This window comes from Balaenoptera physalus, assembly GCF_965194825.1.
Source record: "Balaenoptera physalus genome assembly, chromosome: 7".
NCBI lineage: Eukaryota > Metazoa > Chordata > Mammalia > Artiodactyla > Balaenopteridae > Balaenoptera > Balaenoptera physalus.
In genome coordinates, this window is record NC_138886.1 from 28,267,857 (window position 1) to 28,285,893 (window position 18,037).

The window sequence follows — 18,037 nt, forward strand, 5'->3', positions numbered from 1 at the left end:
ATCCAATTCAACCTGTACCCTACTTTGTAGGTATACATTTCAAAGAGGGTAGGGAGTGTTGGGTAGGCTGGGATATACTTTTACTTGGTATTAAGATTGGAATTTGATTGACTGTAGGTGCACATATCAATCTACTCTTTCTCTGGGAATAAAATTCTGATAGAGGCTTTGAAGAAACTTAGTCATCTGGGGTCTGTATGTACTGAAGTTTTGAGAGGAAAGATGTGAATCAGGTCAAATGCCCTCTCTTTCTTTTCTAGGAACATCTTCTAAAAGCTGATTTCTCTTTGGAAATTACTTATAGAAAATAATTATGGTGTACATTTGGTATCCTAACAGCCCTTAGATAGTTGCTGCAAAAAATTTCACTTGAAAACTTTTTAAAGAGACACCACCAATATGCTGTAATGCTTTCAAATGGCGGGGCGGGGAGGAAAATGGATAGTAGAGAGGGAATTGTTTTCATTACCTTGCAATGCTAGTGTACCTTTTAAGAAGCAGTCAACAAACACTCTGTTGAATTGCATTGTGCCTGAAATGTTTTCCCCATTTAACTTTACTTCCCTAAATGGATTCCCAGAATCTGGGAACAAGGGAATGAAGGTTTTTAAAAGATTTTTGGTAGTTTTTAATAAAATCGCTTTCCACGGTATCTGTATATTGGGTAATTCCATTTTTACTAGATCTTTAGTGTTATTGGAAGTTATCTTTTAAAAGAGTTTTTCATTCTTGTCTAATGCTAGGAGAATTGTTAAATAATTATAGTACATTCATTTGATGGGCCATTATGCACCTATTAATATGACATTTGTGAGAAATTTATACTAACCCAAAAATGATACTTAAAATATTTAAAATGATTAAGTGAAAACAGAAACAAAACAGTTATAGCATTGTTTTCAAAACCAAGATATAAACCAAGATAACCTAGACAGAATAGAAAGACTGGAAAGAAATATCCAAAACATTAATGGTTATTTTAGGGACCTTTTTTCTACGTTTCTGAATTACCCAAACTTCTAAAATAAATATGCAGAAAGGAAAAATATAATTTAAAAAAAACGTTGAAGCAGGTGTCCAATAATGTTAGGAAGATTAATGCAGAGCAAAAAAATGTTAAAACAATTTAAACAGTGCTGTGATAAAACAATTTAAACAGTGCTGTGATTGTCTTAGGTGTCTAGAGACTACACGTTGAGGCTGAGTTGTACTGGTGTGCCTTGTCCAGTTATGCATAGGAACCCCCTATTTCTGGTAGACCTAGAGCAATTATAATCCCTACTCTGAAAATCTTGCAGGTTAACAGTGTTTATTGTTTTTAGGAGGTAAACCAAGATAAAGAACTTGAGTTCTTGACTTAATTGTATAGTCTCAAAAGAGATAGCAGACCATCCGTGCCTAGAACAGAATTGTCACTAGAAGGTGAAATTCTTATTTGTTAAGGCTCTGAACTGGCCTGGATCCTAGCTGTCCTCTAATCCCTCTCACCCAACTCCTGTTCTTTTAGAAGTAATCACTCTGTGGTTCAGTGCTGTGGGACTTCATCCAGGCACCGTTTTGGTGTTGTAACAGACCTAAAGGAAAGTCTGTGACTTTTTTTTATCCAAGCCAGAAGTCAAGCTGTGTAATCTTCTAGAAAGCCTCTAACTTTCTAGAATTTTTTTTGCTTTGTTTTATTGACTCGGCTACTTAAAGATCTAATATTTAAAGTACTAAGGTTTTTCAGTGAAAAACAGATACCATCTATACTCTAAATTCTCACTAGGGGAAATAATTTTGTTATCCTGTCCAGTTCTTCTAAAAAGATCAATTAAGACAATTGATATTTTGCCAAGATAAATGGATTTGCCAACTCTCAATTTATAGATTTTATAAACTGTAATCTTCAATTAATATACCACAAGGAAAGATGTATTATTTTAGCTCACAAAGAGAAGAGTAAGTGACAACATGTGAGGTCCTAGTCTGTATTAGGCACTTCATGTAATTTTTATCATTTAACTTTCAGAATAATCCAAGTATTATTATGAATTTTTTAACAATGAAGAATTTATTTTGAGATTTTAAAAGTCAAGTACAACTTTCAGTATCTTATAGTTGGTAAATACCAGAACTATTATTTAAACCCTTATCCTTATGATCCCCAAGACCCCATTTTTACCACTAAGTCACAATGTTTACTTGTTTATAAATTTTTAAATAAAAATCACAATTTAATATGATGCACTCAAGGACCCATATGATATATATACACATTAAATATGTATTTGCCTCTTTTGAAAACATTGAAGACATTCATTGACTTCCACTTATGAAAACATTATCCCAATAATGAATTCAAATGAAAAACATGCCCAAAATTTCTTTCAGATTTAGTGTAGAGAATTAAGATCTAGGTTGTGGAATTTGATTAATTATATAAATGAGAGCTCAAAAACTTTTAATATTTTTTCTTTTGCTTTGGCCTTCTAGGGCTCAGACTAACACTCATAATTAATTCTGCCCTCTGTTATATATTTTTTTGTTTCTAATCCTATTTTTACCATAAACATGTTTATCTAATGTATCCTCAAACTCTTACTGAGCATAGTTTATGTGTGAATAATGTATAAATCACCAGGGGCTCTTTCTCCAGATACTTTTTTCTTAAGATTTTAGTGAACTTGATACTTCTCAATACTCGAATACAGTAGCCATTAGCCTGTTATTTATAAGGGTCTGTTGCATTGCAAACAGCTTTCTTTTCCTCACTAGTCTCTTCCATGGAATATTTTGGGATTTAAAAAAAATTAAGTGGTATCCTGGTCTTGGAGATGTTGCCTGGGTTTTTATCTTTTTTTCCGTTACACATATATAAATATATATATGTATTTTCATAATCTCACTAGCAATGATCACCTCAACTCAAAAGTTTTTATATTTATTGATAGGATGTTTTTCTTGTGAAATAATTTAAATAAAAACTTCTCTCTTTATCTTACCTTCTGACTGAGTTTTAAAGTCATTTAAAGTCATTCACACCATTCCATTCTATTATGTAATAGAAAAAATTCCCAAGAATTTGTATTTCATTTGCATTTTTCAAATAAGACCAGAAGATTCTCAACTTGAAAGACTGTTGCTCCTTCCTAAAAAGAAATGTGAGAAAGAACAGCCACAATCAGGCAATTTGTCTGTACATGAATATTCTTAAGAGGCATGAGGGAAATACAAGATATTAAAAGAAGATCAATGATGCAACTCTAGTTTCCCAAGATTTGTCTTAAAGTTAACACTTACTCAAGAGACTCAGCTTCTTTTGGAAGCTAATTTAGCATTGATTTTTATAAACTTCTTTAGTCCCTAAGGTTGTGAGTCAGAAACTTAGGAGTCTCTAGAGATAAAGTTCCCTACTTCTGCTTGTTCCAAAAACCCAGTTATCCTGAGTTAACAAAAACCTTCCCCAGCCATGCATTTCTTGGAATAGTCCTTGAACTATTTGATGACCTCAACATATATTGGGGCTTAAATCAGAATATGTCCAATAGTTCTCAAAAAAGTTAAACTCTCCCCAAGAATTTGTTTTTCTTCTTATTCCACAAATAATACTAGTTCAATCCTAATAAAATCCTAAATAAGTCATTCTACCTCTTTAAACTATTTTTATCATCCATATTTTTGTTAATTCTCAACCACACACAAATAATTTTTCTTTATACCAGTATGGATAAATTTTAATTAGAATTTGCCATTTTATATCAATAATTTTCTGTGACTTTTCAGTCTTTATTACATTCCTTTTCAACATTTGAAGAATAATCAAGGCTTTAATTTTAATATTGTTGGATAATTTAATTTGTTTTTAATATTTTGAGATTTTGTTATAATGACCATTGCTATCTGTGTATCAGGCAATCTAATCTGCTTTTCCTTCTACTGGAAATAACTTAATCTCTAGAGATGGGATTATAGAATGGAAAGATATGAATTGAGAGAATTCTTAGTACAAAATTATTTTTCCAGACTTTAACATTATTATTTTTCCAGACTTTAACATTTTATCACCCTGCTACTGCGGTATTTGCACAGACCATTTTTATATATTTTCTAGAACAAGAGAAGGTGTTTATTCTTTTCTATTTGTATAAAACATTACTTTGTTTTACTTTTTATTCCTATGATTGGTAGTTAGATTGACTATTTCCTTTATGTTCATTTATTATATTTTCCCTTTTATTATGCATCTATACTCTTTGCTTAACTATCTCTTGGTATTTTGATAGTTTTCCTTTTAATTTGTATGAACTCTTAATAGAGTAACACTTTTTAAATTTTCTGCAAATTTCCAGTTTGTGGTTTTCCTTCTTATTTTTGACATGCTATTTAAATTTTCATTAAAATTATCATATTATCCCTGAAAAATATGAATGAAATTTTCTTCTATGGTTATATTTGGTTTTGTTTTACCATAACTATGTTGTTTTATATCTAATGCATAGAACAGATTGATATTTTTAAAATATTAACTAATTTTTCCAAAATACTTTATTAAAAATATGTCATGTTCTTTTCCCATTATTCATTTACCACGTATTTTTGAGCACCTGTTATGGGGCAGGCACTATGATCAACATTGGGATGAACTTGGACGTAGTTGATAGAAAAAGACAGTTTCAAAAATTTTTAAGATAAACATGGGAAGAGTTATATTATAGGTCATAAAATTTCTATGTTTATCTGTAATTTACACCCTCTTACATTTAACATTAAATCATAAGCATTTTTCACATATCATCAAATACTCAGGGAACATGATTATAATGCCTATATATTACAGAAGATGTTATGGAAAAACCCAAATGAACTTTTTGACCAACCCATAGTGTTCTATTATATTCATGTTTCAAGATTTATTTAATCTGTTTTCAGATAATGGACATCTACCTTGCTTTCATTTTTTTTAATATAAACAGTGCTGCAATGACAATCCTAATTTATTCTTTAAGGGGAATGCTATATTTCATTTATTTTGGAATAATCTCAATCAAGGTAAAGATAATTGAATACATACTCTTATACAATCATACTAGTGGAATAGTCAAATCCTACATGATTGCATCTCAGATCTGGAAATCATCTTAAAATTAATCTAGTTCTAACCCTTATGAGATTACAGAAACGCACCTATAGTATGGTTGATGTTCATTTTACTTCTGCCCCCCAATCCAGTGATGGTTAGAGCACTTTATTCTCTCAATAAGCACTCATTATTAGAAAGTTCTTTACATTTAACTATATATATAACTCTCTGTATGCAACTCTCACCTTTCCTTGTGGAACAAGAATAAGTGTATGCTCCTTTTACATGACAGCTTTTTGAGTACTTCCAGATTGCTGTTTCTGAGTCTTTCTTGTACCAAGCTACAATATTTTAGTTCTTTCAGCCATTCCCCATGTGTTTTGTTAAAATATTTAAGAACATGTATTGCTGAAGAGAATATTTTAGGATTGTGAGATTCTCTGTGATAAACAAGGACCTCACCTATGCATTATACTTCTGGTTACTGGTTTTGCCTGATTCTACTGGAGCAAAGCATTTTCTGTCATTTAGGAGGCAGAAGAGTGAGATGGTTGAGAACATTGGATTCTGGAGTTAGACAGTTCAGCTTTGTCAGGCACTATCTCTACGACCTCAGTGAGGTCACTGCACCTCTCTAAGCCTCAGTTTCCATGTCTGTAAAATGAGGAACTTAAAAATACCTGATATTGTTATTATGAGAATTAATGAGGCAGTACATATGAAGAATTTAACATAGTTATGGATGCATAGTAGGTGTTCAATAAGGGTGTTTGCTATTCTAATTATACGGATGATATATATATGCATCTTGTAATTATAAAAAGAGAATGGCTATGGAGTTGGATACACTGGATTCCAGTTTCCTGACCTGTAGATTGATGATCTTGAATAAGGTATTTAAGTTGCAGAATGAGTATTATAACTACCTTGTAAGGTTGGTATGTGATAGAGTACTTATGATTCTTCATATTTAATAGGCATTCCATAAAAGACAGTTGACATTATTATATTTGATTACTGGTCAGTGAGTCTGAGTATAGTTTGCCTACTGTTGATGTTATAAATAATCACTTTCAATTGGTTTGGGTAAATAAAACAGACATATAATCATCCTGTTTCAGTAAGCTATAAAAATCAATAGAAAGAGTATCAAAATGAATCACTACTGCCAAAAAATGGAATCTATTCCTTGATGAATTGGGGAAAATATGAATTGCTTGTATAAGATAGAACTATATAACCTATTGAATTTAATTACACAAAGTTTTGTGAAGTCCTTTAAGGTAATTCCATCAAAATTAGAGGAGGCTTATTTTTCTTAATAAGTATATTTAAGTCAGTTTACCTCAGCAGGTACATTGGCAGACCAAAAAGCTGTGGGAGAAACAAAAATGAGTAATGCATAGCTCATAAGCCATGAGCTCCTGAGTGAAGTGGCATTTCTGCAACAACTTCCTAACTGGTCTCTCAGCTTTCACTCTTGCCTTCCTTCAATATATTCCCAGACAATGGTATGGTGGATCTTCTTAAAATGTGATACAGATAACACCATTACTCTGCTTACCACCTAATATGTCATCCCAGCTGGGTTTCTATTCTGATTCATTGTTGCCTATGCCTTACTTGTCAAATATATTTTTTAATATTACCTCCTGTCAGAGCCCGGTTTCACATTCATACTAAACTGGGAAATGGCCATTACTGGATATCTTGTGAGGGCTATCTAGTAGACAGTGAAATTTATCTCAAGATGAGAGAAGATGCTGCTGCAATACGACTATGTGCTCTCTGCTTTCACGTGCAGCACAGGCTCTTATAAAACAAAGTGAAAAAATATTTGCAAGAAGCAGTGCTCATATTTTCAAGGGTTAGAGCTGTCACTCCCATGCTCATATTTGGGTGTTTCATTTGCATCCAGGGCTGAGGTAGCACATTCTACTTCTCCTGAGGCTTTGGGTAGAGTAGGGGTGAGTGAAGTACAGGGTATGGCAGGAATATAGGAGTTGGCAGGTCAGCATCGCCCAGTTCCCTTCCCACTGCAGATGCGTGTGTTGAATGCCAGAGGGACAGTTATTGATCAATTTTTAGTTGTGATGAGTGATAGGTAATGTTAAAAATGATATATTTTTTGGAGACTTTCAAATTTGAGTCCTCTAAAGTTACTTGCAAATTGGAACAAAGCAAAGATAAAGTGGTTTGATCAACCCTAGTGCCCTTGCTCGCATTTGCATTATATTTCATAAAAATAATTCTCTCAGTGGATCCTCTCATGGATATCTACCATGTAGCTACTGTTAGAAACCTTGGGCATCTATATATTAAAATTTCTGTAATAGATGCTTACATATCTAGGTAGTTTGTTCATCTGTATTTTCCAAAAAGGAATGCTGATTAGGTTGCACACCTTTATTACTATTTTTATTTATTATTAAAATTTCATTTGTTATTTTATTATTGTTGTTATTTACTTACCATTCTTTGTTTATTTGCCATTTGTCTCTAATTTCCTTTCTTAGAGTCAGGATATTCCCTTTTAGGCATCATAAAGCTCTCCCTTTTGTGATGCTGATGATTCTACAGAATGATGCCTCTCTTTCTACCTTTTGAATGGCTACTTGCCTCTGCTTTTAGTGGTTCTACTTCTTTCTTCCCTAAAAAGTTGGATGCAGTTAGTAATTGTTGTTCAGCTTTTCGTTTTTACTGCATAGATATTACCTATAATATCCACATCAAAAATTTCACCATCTGCAGCCTCACACTGAATGCTCATCAGTAGTGTTTAAATTTGTATCTTCATATACTAGCTAGATGCTATCAACCTGGTGATCTACTATCATCACAAAAAAACCTGGTTATAGTTGCACTCTTGCTATTCCTCCAGTTCCTTGATTTTTTCAAGCTAAGACCCTTTCTCTAGAGTGAGAGAAGTGCTGTAAAATGTGGATAAATGAGCTAGTATATTTAATCTTCACAAAGGATCAGAAAGCTGAGGTTCAGAGAAGTTATATTACTTGCATAGGCTATAGATTAGTAAGGTAGATATGGACATGAGATTCCAATCTAAAAAGTTTGGCTGCACATGCAGTCTCCTAACCAGTAATGTTTTCTGCCTCCCTTGATAAACTAAAAATTCTCACACCCTAAAATTTCCCCTTCCTTCAAGTGCATCACACTGACAACCCATGACCCTAGGTTTATTCAGCAGTTTTCTGGTTATTTAAAACACTTTGTTCCTGGTGATTACTGTCTGTTACTTGTAAGTACAGGGGTATCAGCGAGTTTCCCAAGAGCCTGATGCTATACTGGGCTCAAGACAAAGTCAAGTATTATCCACTCTTTTTCATGACTTTTGCCATAATCACTGAGGACTTGGTCATCATTGTCTCCTGAAATCACCTATATATCCAGTTAACTGCTTTGGAGAAATTACAAGGTTAAATCCATTTAGAATATTTTAACTTTCTTGCCCTCTAATATGTTTAGATTAATTCTCCTGATTTAGATACAACTGGGCTTCAGAATATTTTCTTCTGACCAGTAGGCAATAGAGGAAATAATATGTCTCTATAGTAAAGACCATGGTTTAAAAACTAGCTTTCCCACTTAGAACCTGTATGATCTTATCTTCTCTGAATCTTAATCTCTTCACCTCTAAATTAAGAGCAAGGAGATATACCTTTTAAGATTACTGTGAAGATTTAGTAAGAAGTAATAAGATGTGATATATAGCACAATACCTTGCATATTGGCATTGCATTCAAATTCTCTGGATAGTTCCTTTTTGTTTTCTTCCTTCTCTCTTGCTTATGAAGCCAAGTTTCCTAAACGAATTCTAGTAGGAACATCTCCCTCAAAAAACTGTTTTCTTTTCTGTATCTAATAAATTTTAATTGCAGTGTTTAATTATATTTCATTTCTTAGCAAGGTTGATATTGAAAATATTTTACAAAGACTATGGAACAGCTACCAATTAATCAGAATGTATACTAACTATAAACAACCAGTACAGTTATACCAGTGGGTATAAGCTCAGGTCTGGTTTTATGAGGTTTTAATTTTTTGGTTGTAATTTTTTCTCTGATCTATAAGCAAAGCTGAAATTTAGCTGGCACATTACTATGGCCACACTGATTATTTATGGTAGGCATTCATTCTGACTTAATGGAGCACTTGCCATAGACATTGTTAACTATTTTGAATTTCAGTGGTACTCATTAATCATTTAGAAGTGTGTTTTAATTATCTCAGGCTATGGAGCTTTTTAATTAATTAACTACTTTTAATTTAATTGAGAGAATATGGACTGTTTAATATAATTTCACTGAAATTTGCTGATTCTTGCTCTCAGCCTAACAAAATATCAATTTTTATACCTGTTCCACATGTTATTTAGGGTAATGTGTATCCCATAATAGTTGGGTTGTTAAAGTTTGTTAATCATTTTATTCAAATCAAAAACTTTCCACATCCTGATTGTGACCAGATATTCGACCTTTCTGGAATCAGGTATTCTGTAAAGTTGGGGAAATAGTAGCTCCTTGAAGAGTGTTCATGAGGATTCAATAATACGACCTTGGTGAATTGTTTTGGAAACTGTGTACCTTTCTGAAGTTATTTCTTCCATTCATTTATTTATGCATTAATTCAACAAATTTATAGAAGTAGCATACTATGGTGCCAGGTATGGAATTTAGGTGGGTGCTAGGTATGTGTTGGTAAAAGAAAAGGGTTATTTTTTTTTTCTTTCTCTCAAGGTCCTCAGTTTATCCCTTCTCACATGTATTTCAGGATTTGGTGAACTACTCAATGTTTTCTTTTCATACAGTCATATGATAATCATTATTTGTCATTTTAGAGCATACTAAAGAGGTTTCCATAATCTACATTTTAGACACAAGGAAGGAACTGTAAAGGAAATGCAAATCCCTTGCCCAATACCTGTTATTCAATTGTGTATGGAAATGACAATCTGACCAAATCTATTGCTTATGCTCCATCTGATTCACTACGTTTCTCAAGCAGAGAATTGCGTATTTTATTGTTTTTAAAGATACCTCAAGACAAAGACTTAGCAGGCAGGGCTATTTATTTACCAGAAGTAAAAGCTGAGTGACAGATTCAAACCTCTGAGGAGGTGGCACTGGTAGGCTACTGGTTTTGGCTTATAGAAAAGAGAAATAAAAACTGAAACCAATACTGGAAGCAACTAAGGATTTGCCATTGTTGTGGTGAAGAACCATAGCTGGAGTGATGCTGACATGAACAGAAAGTTAATAGGGAGGGTCAAATCCCTTAATCCTCATCCAACCTTCCATTTTCTTGCCAGCAACTCTTTTGGAAGAATTTAACAGAAGCTGGCTAGCAAAGGAGAAATGTGGTTTTCAGTGTCTCAACCCTAACTCACAAAGAAAAGCGAATTTGAAGCTGAGAGACAATAGTTTAATAGCATCAAAATTACTCTGTAAAAAAGTAAGGATGAAAATCTTGTGTCTACTCAAAGCTTTATGATCTATTAAAGTACACTGAGCATTAATAAAAAAAATCACCAATGTTTATTGGATATTTAGGGTGTTCTAGGCACTATTTAGTGCTGAGCATGAATTAACTTATTGAATATCATGAAGAAATAGTAATTACCTGTTAGCAAGAAAGGAAGATATTAAGGGCTTACTTTTACAATTTAGAAGTAGTTATAGTCTTTTACTTTAGGTGTGTGTTCTATATTTCAACTCTCATTGACTCCTCAAAGGGCTAGAAGAAAGGAGTGCTTTCTTTTATTGACATATCTGACTCAATTCCTTCAGTGGAAATAGGGTTTCCATTTCTCACTTTGGCACCAATACAATGGCTACACTCTTCAGACAATAGAGATTATCTCAATTTGGGGCTATCTTTCTCTTATCCTCCAATGCCCAAAACCCTGTAGCTCTTCAATTCATTGAACAACTTGACTCTCTTTTGCCACTTCGTATCCTCTTATTGAAATTGTTGTCAGTTACCAGTTCTATCTAGTTCTCCTTCCACTTAGAAGCTGTGTGATTCAATGCAGGGTAAGAAAGAAGTCCTTATTATGACCTGGTCTCTTCTCAAAATCCAAGAGGAATTCTCTGCTACCATGTCACCTCTATTTTATTGGGTTAAAACTTAGGGTGCATTACTAGGGGACTCTTTCAACTTAATCTCATTATGTACCAAATCCAGAAAAGTTATAGTATATGATAAATAAAACCTCTTCCTCTACATTAAGATACACATTATATAAAAAATAAAAGGTAGTAATTTATGAAGGGAGATCGTATGACAAAATGTCAATATAGTTAACTTATAAAATATTGTATTGAATTAGATATCTTTTTGAAGAACCACTGTTACCTCAGATATAACAGATATACATTTATTTCTATGTTTATGCATGATGTGGTTCATTTATTTATGAAAAATATTTATTGAGCACCTATTATATGTCAAGTCCTCGTCTATGTCTTTGAGGTGTTGTAGGGTAATAAACAAGTTCCTGCTCACCATATAAGAGAGCTTTATGTCTTGGTGGACATAAATAGTAAATAAATGAACAAATTAAAAGTAAATATATGATATATGTGCTAGTTGATAATGACTTTGAATAATTAACAATGTACTTATTTTAGGTTACAAAGTGCCTTCTATTTTTTTATTTTTTATATATTTATTTATTTATTTTTGCCTGCGTTGATGAAAATATTAGTAAGACATGTAGATGTAAGATCAATGGAAAAATCAGTAGTTCTCTTTATGTTAGTAATAAATGATTAGCAACCATAATAGAAATAAGTATAATAAAAATAACAAAGTATAAAACATCTGAGTTTTATCCTAACAAAGCATGTACAAGACCTTTACAGAAACCATTTAAAAATTAAAATAAACAGCATATCAAAATATGAGTAATTCAAAAGATATAATATGTTAAGAGATGGGATAAAAATATAAGGCTGCCATTTTTTCCCCAAATTAGTCTATACATTCAATTAAATACATTCAAAATTTTAGATGGATTTTTTTTGAGAAATATGATTAACTGTTCTAAAATTTATATGGAGGAATAAAATTGTACAACTTGCACACAATTTTTTAAAAGAAAAGTAGGGGGAAAATCCATATTTGAAACATACAACAAAGCCACTGTAATAAAAATATTATAATAATGCCTCAGGGACATTTAAATATTGCAATAGAAAAGAGATCTCAGATATAGACACATGTTTATGTGGGAATTTGAAATATCATAAAACTGTCACCCTAAACTAATGGGGAAGTGATAGCTTAGTAGGTCATGTTAGGAAAATGTCTTTATATATGAAAAATCTAGAATTTGATCCTTGGATTATCATACATACAGTTGGAAACCAGATACATTAACAATTTACTTGTGAAAAATTATTAAATTAATAAAAGAAACAATATAGAAATATTGGGAACTCTGAGGAAAAAAACTTTTAAAACATAAAGGCTTAAACTAATAGAAAATTGGTCAAAGGATATGAATCAGTGATTCATAGAAAGGTTTTCCTAAGTGGCTGACAAATACATGGAGAGATTCTAACACTTAGAAAATCTGAAAAATGCTCATTAAATGTTCAAAGTCAGAAAAATTATCATTAAGATAGCCGTAAAATATTCATTTTCTTTAGAAAGTAGATATCAAATGTTGGCAAGTATGTGGGGAGGTAGAACTCTGATGGGAGTGTACACTGATATACTGGAAAAGTCTCTGGCTATATTAAAATTAGGTGGGGCCCAGTGATTCCAGTTCTGGGAATATGTCTCAGGTAAGGGGACTGTAAGGGGACAAGCATGAGGATGCTCATCATTGCATTGTTTGTGGCAAAAGGAGGTTGGAGGCAACCTTGATATCCATCATCAGAAGAATGGTTCTACCACACATGAGTAAGCATTATGGAACAGTTTGCAGATGTGAGGAGAAAATGAACTAGATGTCCATATAGCAACATAAATAGATCCCTGAAAAAGTGTTGAAAAAAGTAGGCAATGTTGTGATTTATAGCACAGTAAAATTTATATGCAAATTTAAATCCATATTTTACAAGGGTACATGCATTTTTAGGGACAAAGCAAAAACATAGTTGTGGGTTGGGAGGACGTGTTAGTGGAATCAGTGATTATGGGAAAATATAGGTGGCTTTTTAAGGACTGAGGAAAATAATGTACAGAGGAATAGAAAATAAAATACAGAGGAGCATGATTAACTAAAGCCTAAGTATAAAAGGAAACAGACAAATAAAAACACATATAAAATCAGAGAGAGCAATATAAGGCATATGCTAATGAAGGAACTCTGATCAGAAATGTAGTTTAATAGAAGGGACTATCATAAATGTAAAAGAAAAGGAAAATTGAGTTCTCACACCATAAAAACAACACATAATGGATTGGAAGAAAAAAATGAAGGCACTTAAAAGAAAAAAAAAATAGGTTAGAGCTTAGACAAGGCATTTTTTAAAAAATAGAGTTTTTAATCTAGTTAAAGAAAAAGAAATCAGTCATAAAGTGGTTGCTTTGCATGGAGAATGAAAGGGACCCTGGGAACTTCCTTTCATTCAATGCTCATCCAACAGATTTTAAGTCAAGTATAACCTTGGAGAGGTTATACTTAATGTAGAGATTGATGAATCTGGCATTCCTTTTAGCCTGATTCCAGTAAATATGCTATTCATATAAGTAATCCCCTTGATTTGACCTAGTTTTCCCCTTCTGATGAGAAGCAGACATCCAGGTCACCTGTATAGAAGGAAAGAATGGACTGAGCAAAGGAATGAAGTGGCTCTTCCACTTTGGCCTATGTTTCTCATTGTAAAGGATGGCACTCTGCTTCATAGTAGTATCTGTGAGCTAGTGTGAATCAACCTTTGTGAACGAGATCTAGCTTCTTGTTTTAACAAATCAACTTTGAGTCTTGTAGGGCTAAGGAACAGAATGTGGACCTTGGTTAAAAAACAGCAGCAACAACAACAACAAAACACACAGTATTGCTGTCTGGTGAGGTCTGTTGGCAGGAAGCCCGACAGCTTCTCTTGGGGGAAGCCTCTGAATCACTGCACATGTTTTATTCAAACTCTAAGAGTAAGTACAATCAGACTTCAAAGAAGGGGAGATCCTGTGAGAGAGGGCTAAGGCAATATTTCATTGCATCAATTGAGTTTGACCTTGATCAGCTGAGGAGGAATAGTCTTAGGTAATGGGCTGAAACCAAAATGCATCAGTGGGGCTTCTAGACAAGAAAACAATGTACATGGGTGCAATAGACAGAACAAGAAAGAAAAAGAGGAACAAAGATTTGCCAGTTTGTGAGGTATATTAAATGGAGTATTCAGGAATTATAATTTATTCTCCAGGCGATTTGGAACCTTTCGAATTTTGACCGAGGGAGTATAGAAGATGAAAACTCAGAAAAAAGGTTAATATAGAGGCATTCTTCAGGGTCATGTGCTTTTCTCACCAATATGGAACTGTGACCTGTGCTTGGTGGGTCTGTAAACATTGTTTTTCAGGACAATCATTGGCTCCTCCTCTAGCTTGTAGAGAACCTGAATCAAAATTCACCTTTGTATGGAGCTAGACAAATAGTAGTTCATTTTAGGTCAAATTTGGTATCAAAAAGTTTTAATTCCCTTGGCAAAAACACAGTCCTCCCATTTCCTGTGGATTCTCAGCTCAGTCCTGTAACAATCTGTGAAAATTAAAGTGAATCCAGCATCAGTCTGAAGTGACACTAAAGCTCTGTTGGGTCCTTTGCAGCTAAGTCTTAACTGATTGCTTTAGTTATTAAAGTAACCAAAGTAATAATAACTGCTTCATTCTGCCTGGGTTTTTCAGGTTTGTTTTGTTTTGTTTTTTTCACTTCCAAGAACGAAGGGGACTTCAACAGATACCCAAAGAAAAAGAAAAACATCTCCATTTATAAGTTGAAAAATTGATGCCCTGGGGGCCATAGGAACCTAACCCTTCTACTATTCCTGCTTTTTTTTTTTTTTTTTTTAAATAGCTTTTACCCCCTACCCCTAGAAAACTTCTCTTCTAGAAGTAGTGAATTTATGGAGGTATTGCTCACTGGGTGAAAAAGAACATGTTCATTTTGTGGTCAGTTTTCCTCCATATGCCCTAGGATATGTTGAACATTATAAGCAATAGTAGTCAAATGTATATGAGCTTAAAAAAATCTGGCTACATCTCTTAAGAGCTCTGTGACATTATGCTCACATTTTTAAGCTTTTCTCAGCAACTGTGGGCTCACCTATATAATGGAGCAGCCTGTTCTGAATTTAACTGTTATCACATATACTAAGTTTATGGCTTAGATTAGGAACTTAAAACACATTTGACTCTTACTGGGGTCATAATTAGTTGTAATTAAAAGAGTATGAGGCCCAAAATTACATTCTTAAGAAACCTAATTTCAAATTCTAGATCTTTCTCATGCTAGGGAAGTGAGGGCTGCACTACTTTTCAGAGTCTAGGTTTACTCATCTGTAAAGTTACCAATAGCTTCTTCATAGATCCCATGAATGAATCCAATGATATCATATGATGAAAGTGCTTTGCAAGTGAAATGCAATATCCAAATGCTTGTTCATTAATTCATTCAACATATATATGGCAATGGCTTAGTGTGTGCCAGGCAATATAATTAGGGATGGTGGTGAGCAAATGAAGTCATTACAACATTTATTTTTCTCAAGACCAAAGGATATTTCTTTATACAAATATTTTAGTATATTTGTTAAACAACTTTCATATGACTTTACAATTTGAAGCTTACAAGGAATTTTCCCAAGCTACTGCCTTATCATTTTAGAAACAAGGAAAGCAGTTCTGTGAGAAGGTAAATTACTTGCTCAGTGTTCTGTGCCTAATTAATTGTGTGTAGGAAGCAAGTGTTGACTGGCTCTAAAGCTCACACTCTTTCCAAAACGCTGTGTTATCTCAGACAAGAAAAGTTGTGCTGTTAATCTTACTGGTTTTAATGGCAATTGGAGAGAGGCTAAATTAAGTAAACTTGGAATCCAAACAGAATGACAGATGTATGGAGAACGGAACAGCCACAAATTTGTTCCACTAAGCCGAATTTCTCCTACAAATTATATCACTTGGCACAATGTAGGAATAGATGGAATAGATGCTCTTTTTTTTCTGGAACATTTCTGTCATACAAAGTTAGTAGATTAATCCAGGTCACAAATAATCAAAACAAGAGATAAAGGACCTATGGTGGATTTTTGCTTCTACATAATTTATTCTCTGTAGTCAAAGCTTACTCTGGAACTCAGGGGCACTAGGATAAAGAGGGACTGACTGATTACAGTGATCCTGGCCCAAGGAGCTTCCCGAAAGGGTTCATGGAAGAGGTGGTTTGTGTTTATTCGTATTTAGAGGGTTAGATATAGGGATCATATTTTTGTCTTAATTAATTTGAATTCAACAATTATTTTGAGTATAATCATTTAGGTGATATGGTATCTCAGCTACGTTTAAAAACGTTTTAAAAATATATTTTTTATTACAGTGGTCATAGCAACTGCTGATGATGGTCAAATGATTGCATTGCAGTTCCATACATTTGGGACAGAATTAATTTTTTCAGCAGATTATAGGTCCAATAATAGCATTCAAATTGTTTAGATGCTAAAGAAAATAACAGATAACACGTCTGTTTTGCAATAATTTTTCTAAGATCACCAATTAAAGGAATCTAATGCTCTCATTCTATCTGCTCTGGGGAGGGGAGGAGAGACAGAATAAATGTTTCTGAAGAGGCAGATGTAGCAAAGAGCACTGAATTTTATTTTAGAGTGCCTAGATTTGAAACTGAAAGATTTGGAACTTCTTTTTTTCTCTTCTTTAAATGAAGCCAATTCCTACCTAAGATCTTTATTGTGAAAATTACCCAGTAAGGGTCTAAAATATAACACGAAGCTTTATGACACTAAATAATGAAAACTTGACAAATGAGAAAATAAATATATCCAGTTAAAGCATATAAAATTGATATCTTACCCTTAATTTGAAAAACCACATTTACAACAGAAGAATATGGAACATTATGACATTTATGTAAATCTGAGCCTGAGGAATGGTTTCCTTTCCTTGATTTGAGATCAATATTCCTTTGCTTTACAGCCTCAAGAAATGCTTTCCATTTTATGTAATAATTTTCAGGATAAAGAGAGGGGATATTAGTGAGCATTGGATAACAAGTAAGGTGCTGTAATTATTTTCTTCAAGTTTTGACTTATCATTAGTTTATTCCTCAGGTAAAACTGATAGATGAATCTATTTAAAATATTCTGACTCTCAGGTCCAGAGTTTCTAGTTCAATCTCAGAAAAGAAATATGTGAGATAACCCAGAGATTCTTGGGGCCTTTGGGTTTATCTAACTGCTCCTCTACATTTTGAGCTCCAGAAATGTCCTCCAAAAGACCAACCATTAGCATAGCAAGGCAGTTTAAATGCATTTTGGGGCAAGCCAGGGAAGGGTCCAATATTTGCAACAAACTAAAATTAGGAATGTAAACATGGAGGATTATAAACTTTCCAACACCCCAGGGGGAATGTAGTTAGACCCAATTATATAATTGGTATGTTCCTTTTGTAATACAACTCAAACATGAAACATATATCACTTTCTACCTTCTCACAACATTTGAAGATTTAAGACCCAAACAGAAAAAAGTCTTTAATAAGTATTGCTGTTTTTTGGGGAGAAATTATCTGAAAACTTTTCACAATTAATTGTGTAAATTGCCTTCATTTGCATAGTGCTTTCAAATATCTAATGTGTTTCTCAGAATACTACCATGAGTTAGTACAGTTATTCCTATTACACAAATTTAGAGCCTCAGACTTTGAAAGTTGAAATATTTTGCTGAAGTTTGTCCAGCCAGTATATGAGAAGGTAAAAAAGATCTCAAATTCAGCTTTTG

At 33.2% G+C, this 18,037-nt stretch overlaps 1 pseudogene across 1 annotated transcript in view; it reads left to right on the plus strand.

Moving 5' to 3' along the window:
- The window catches only part of LOC309665059 (olfactory receptor 13C3-like), a 146,224-nt pseudogene that overhangs the window by 116,652 nt on the left and 11,535 nt on the right, over positions 1–18,037 (plus strand). The gene's annotated exons all lie outside the window — the stretch shown is intronic.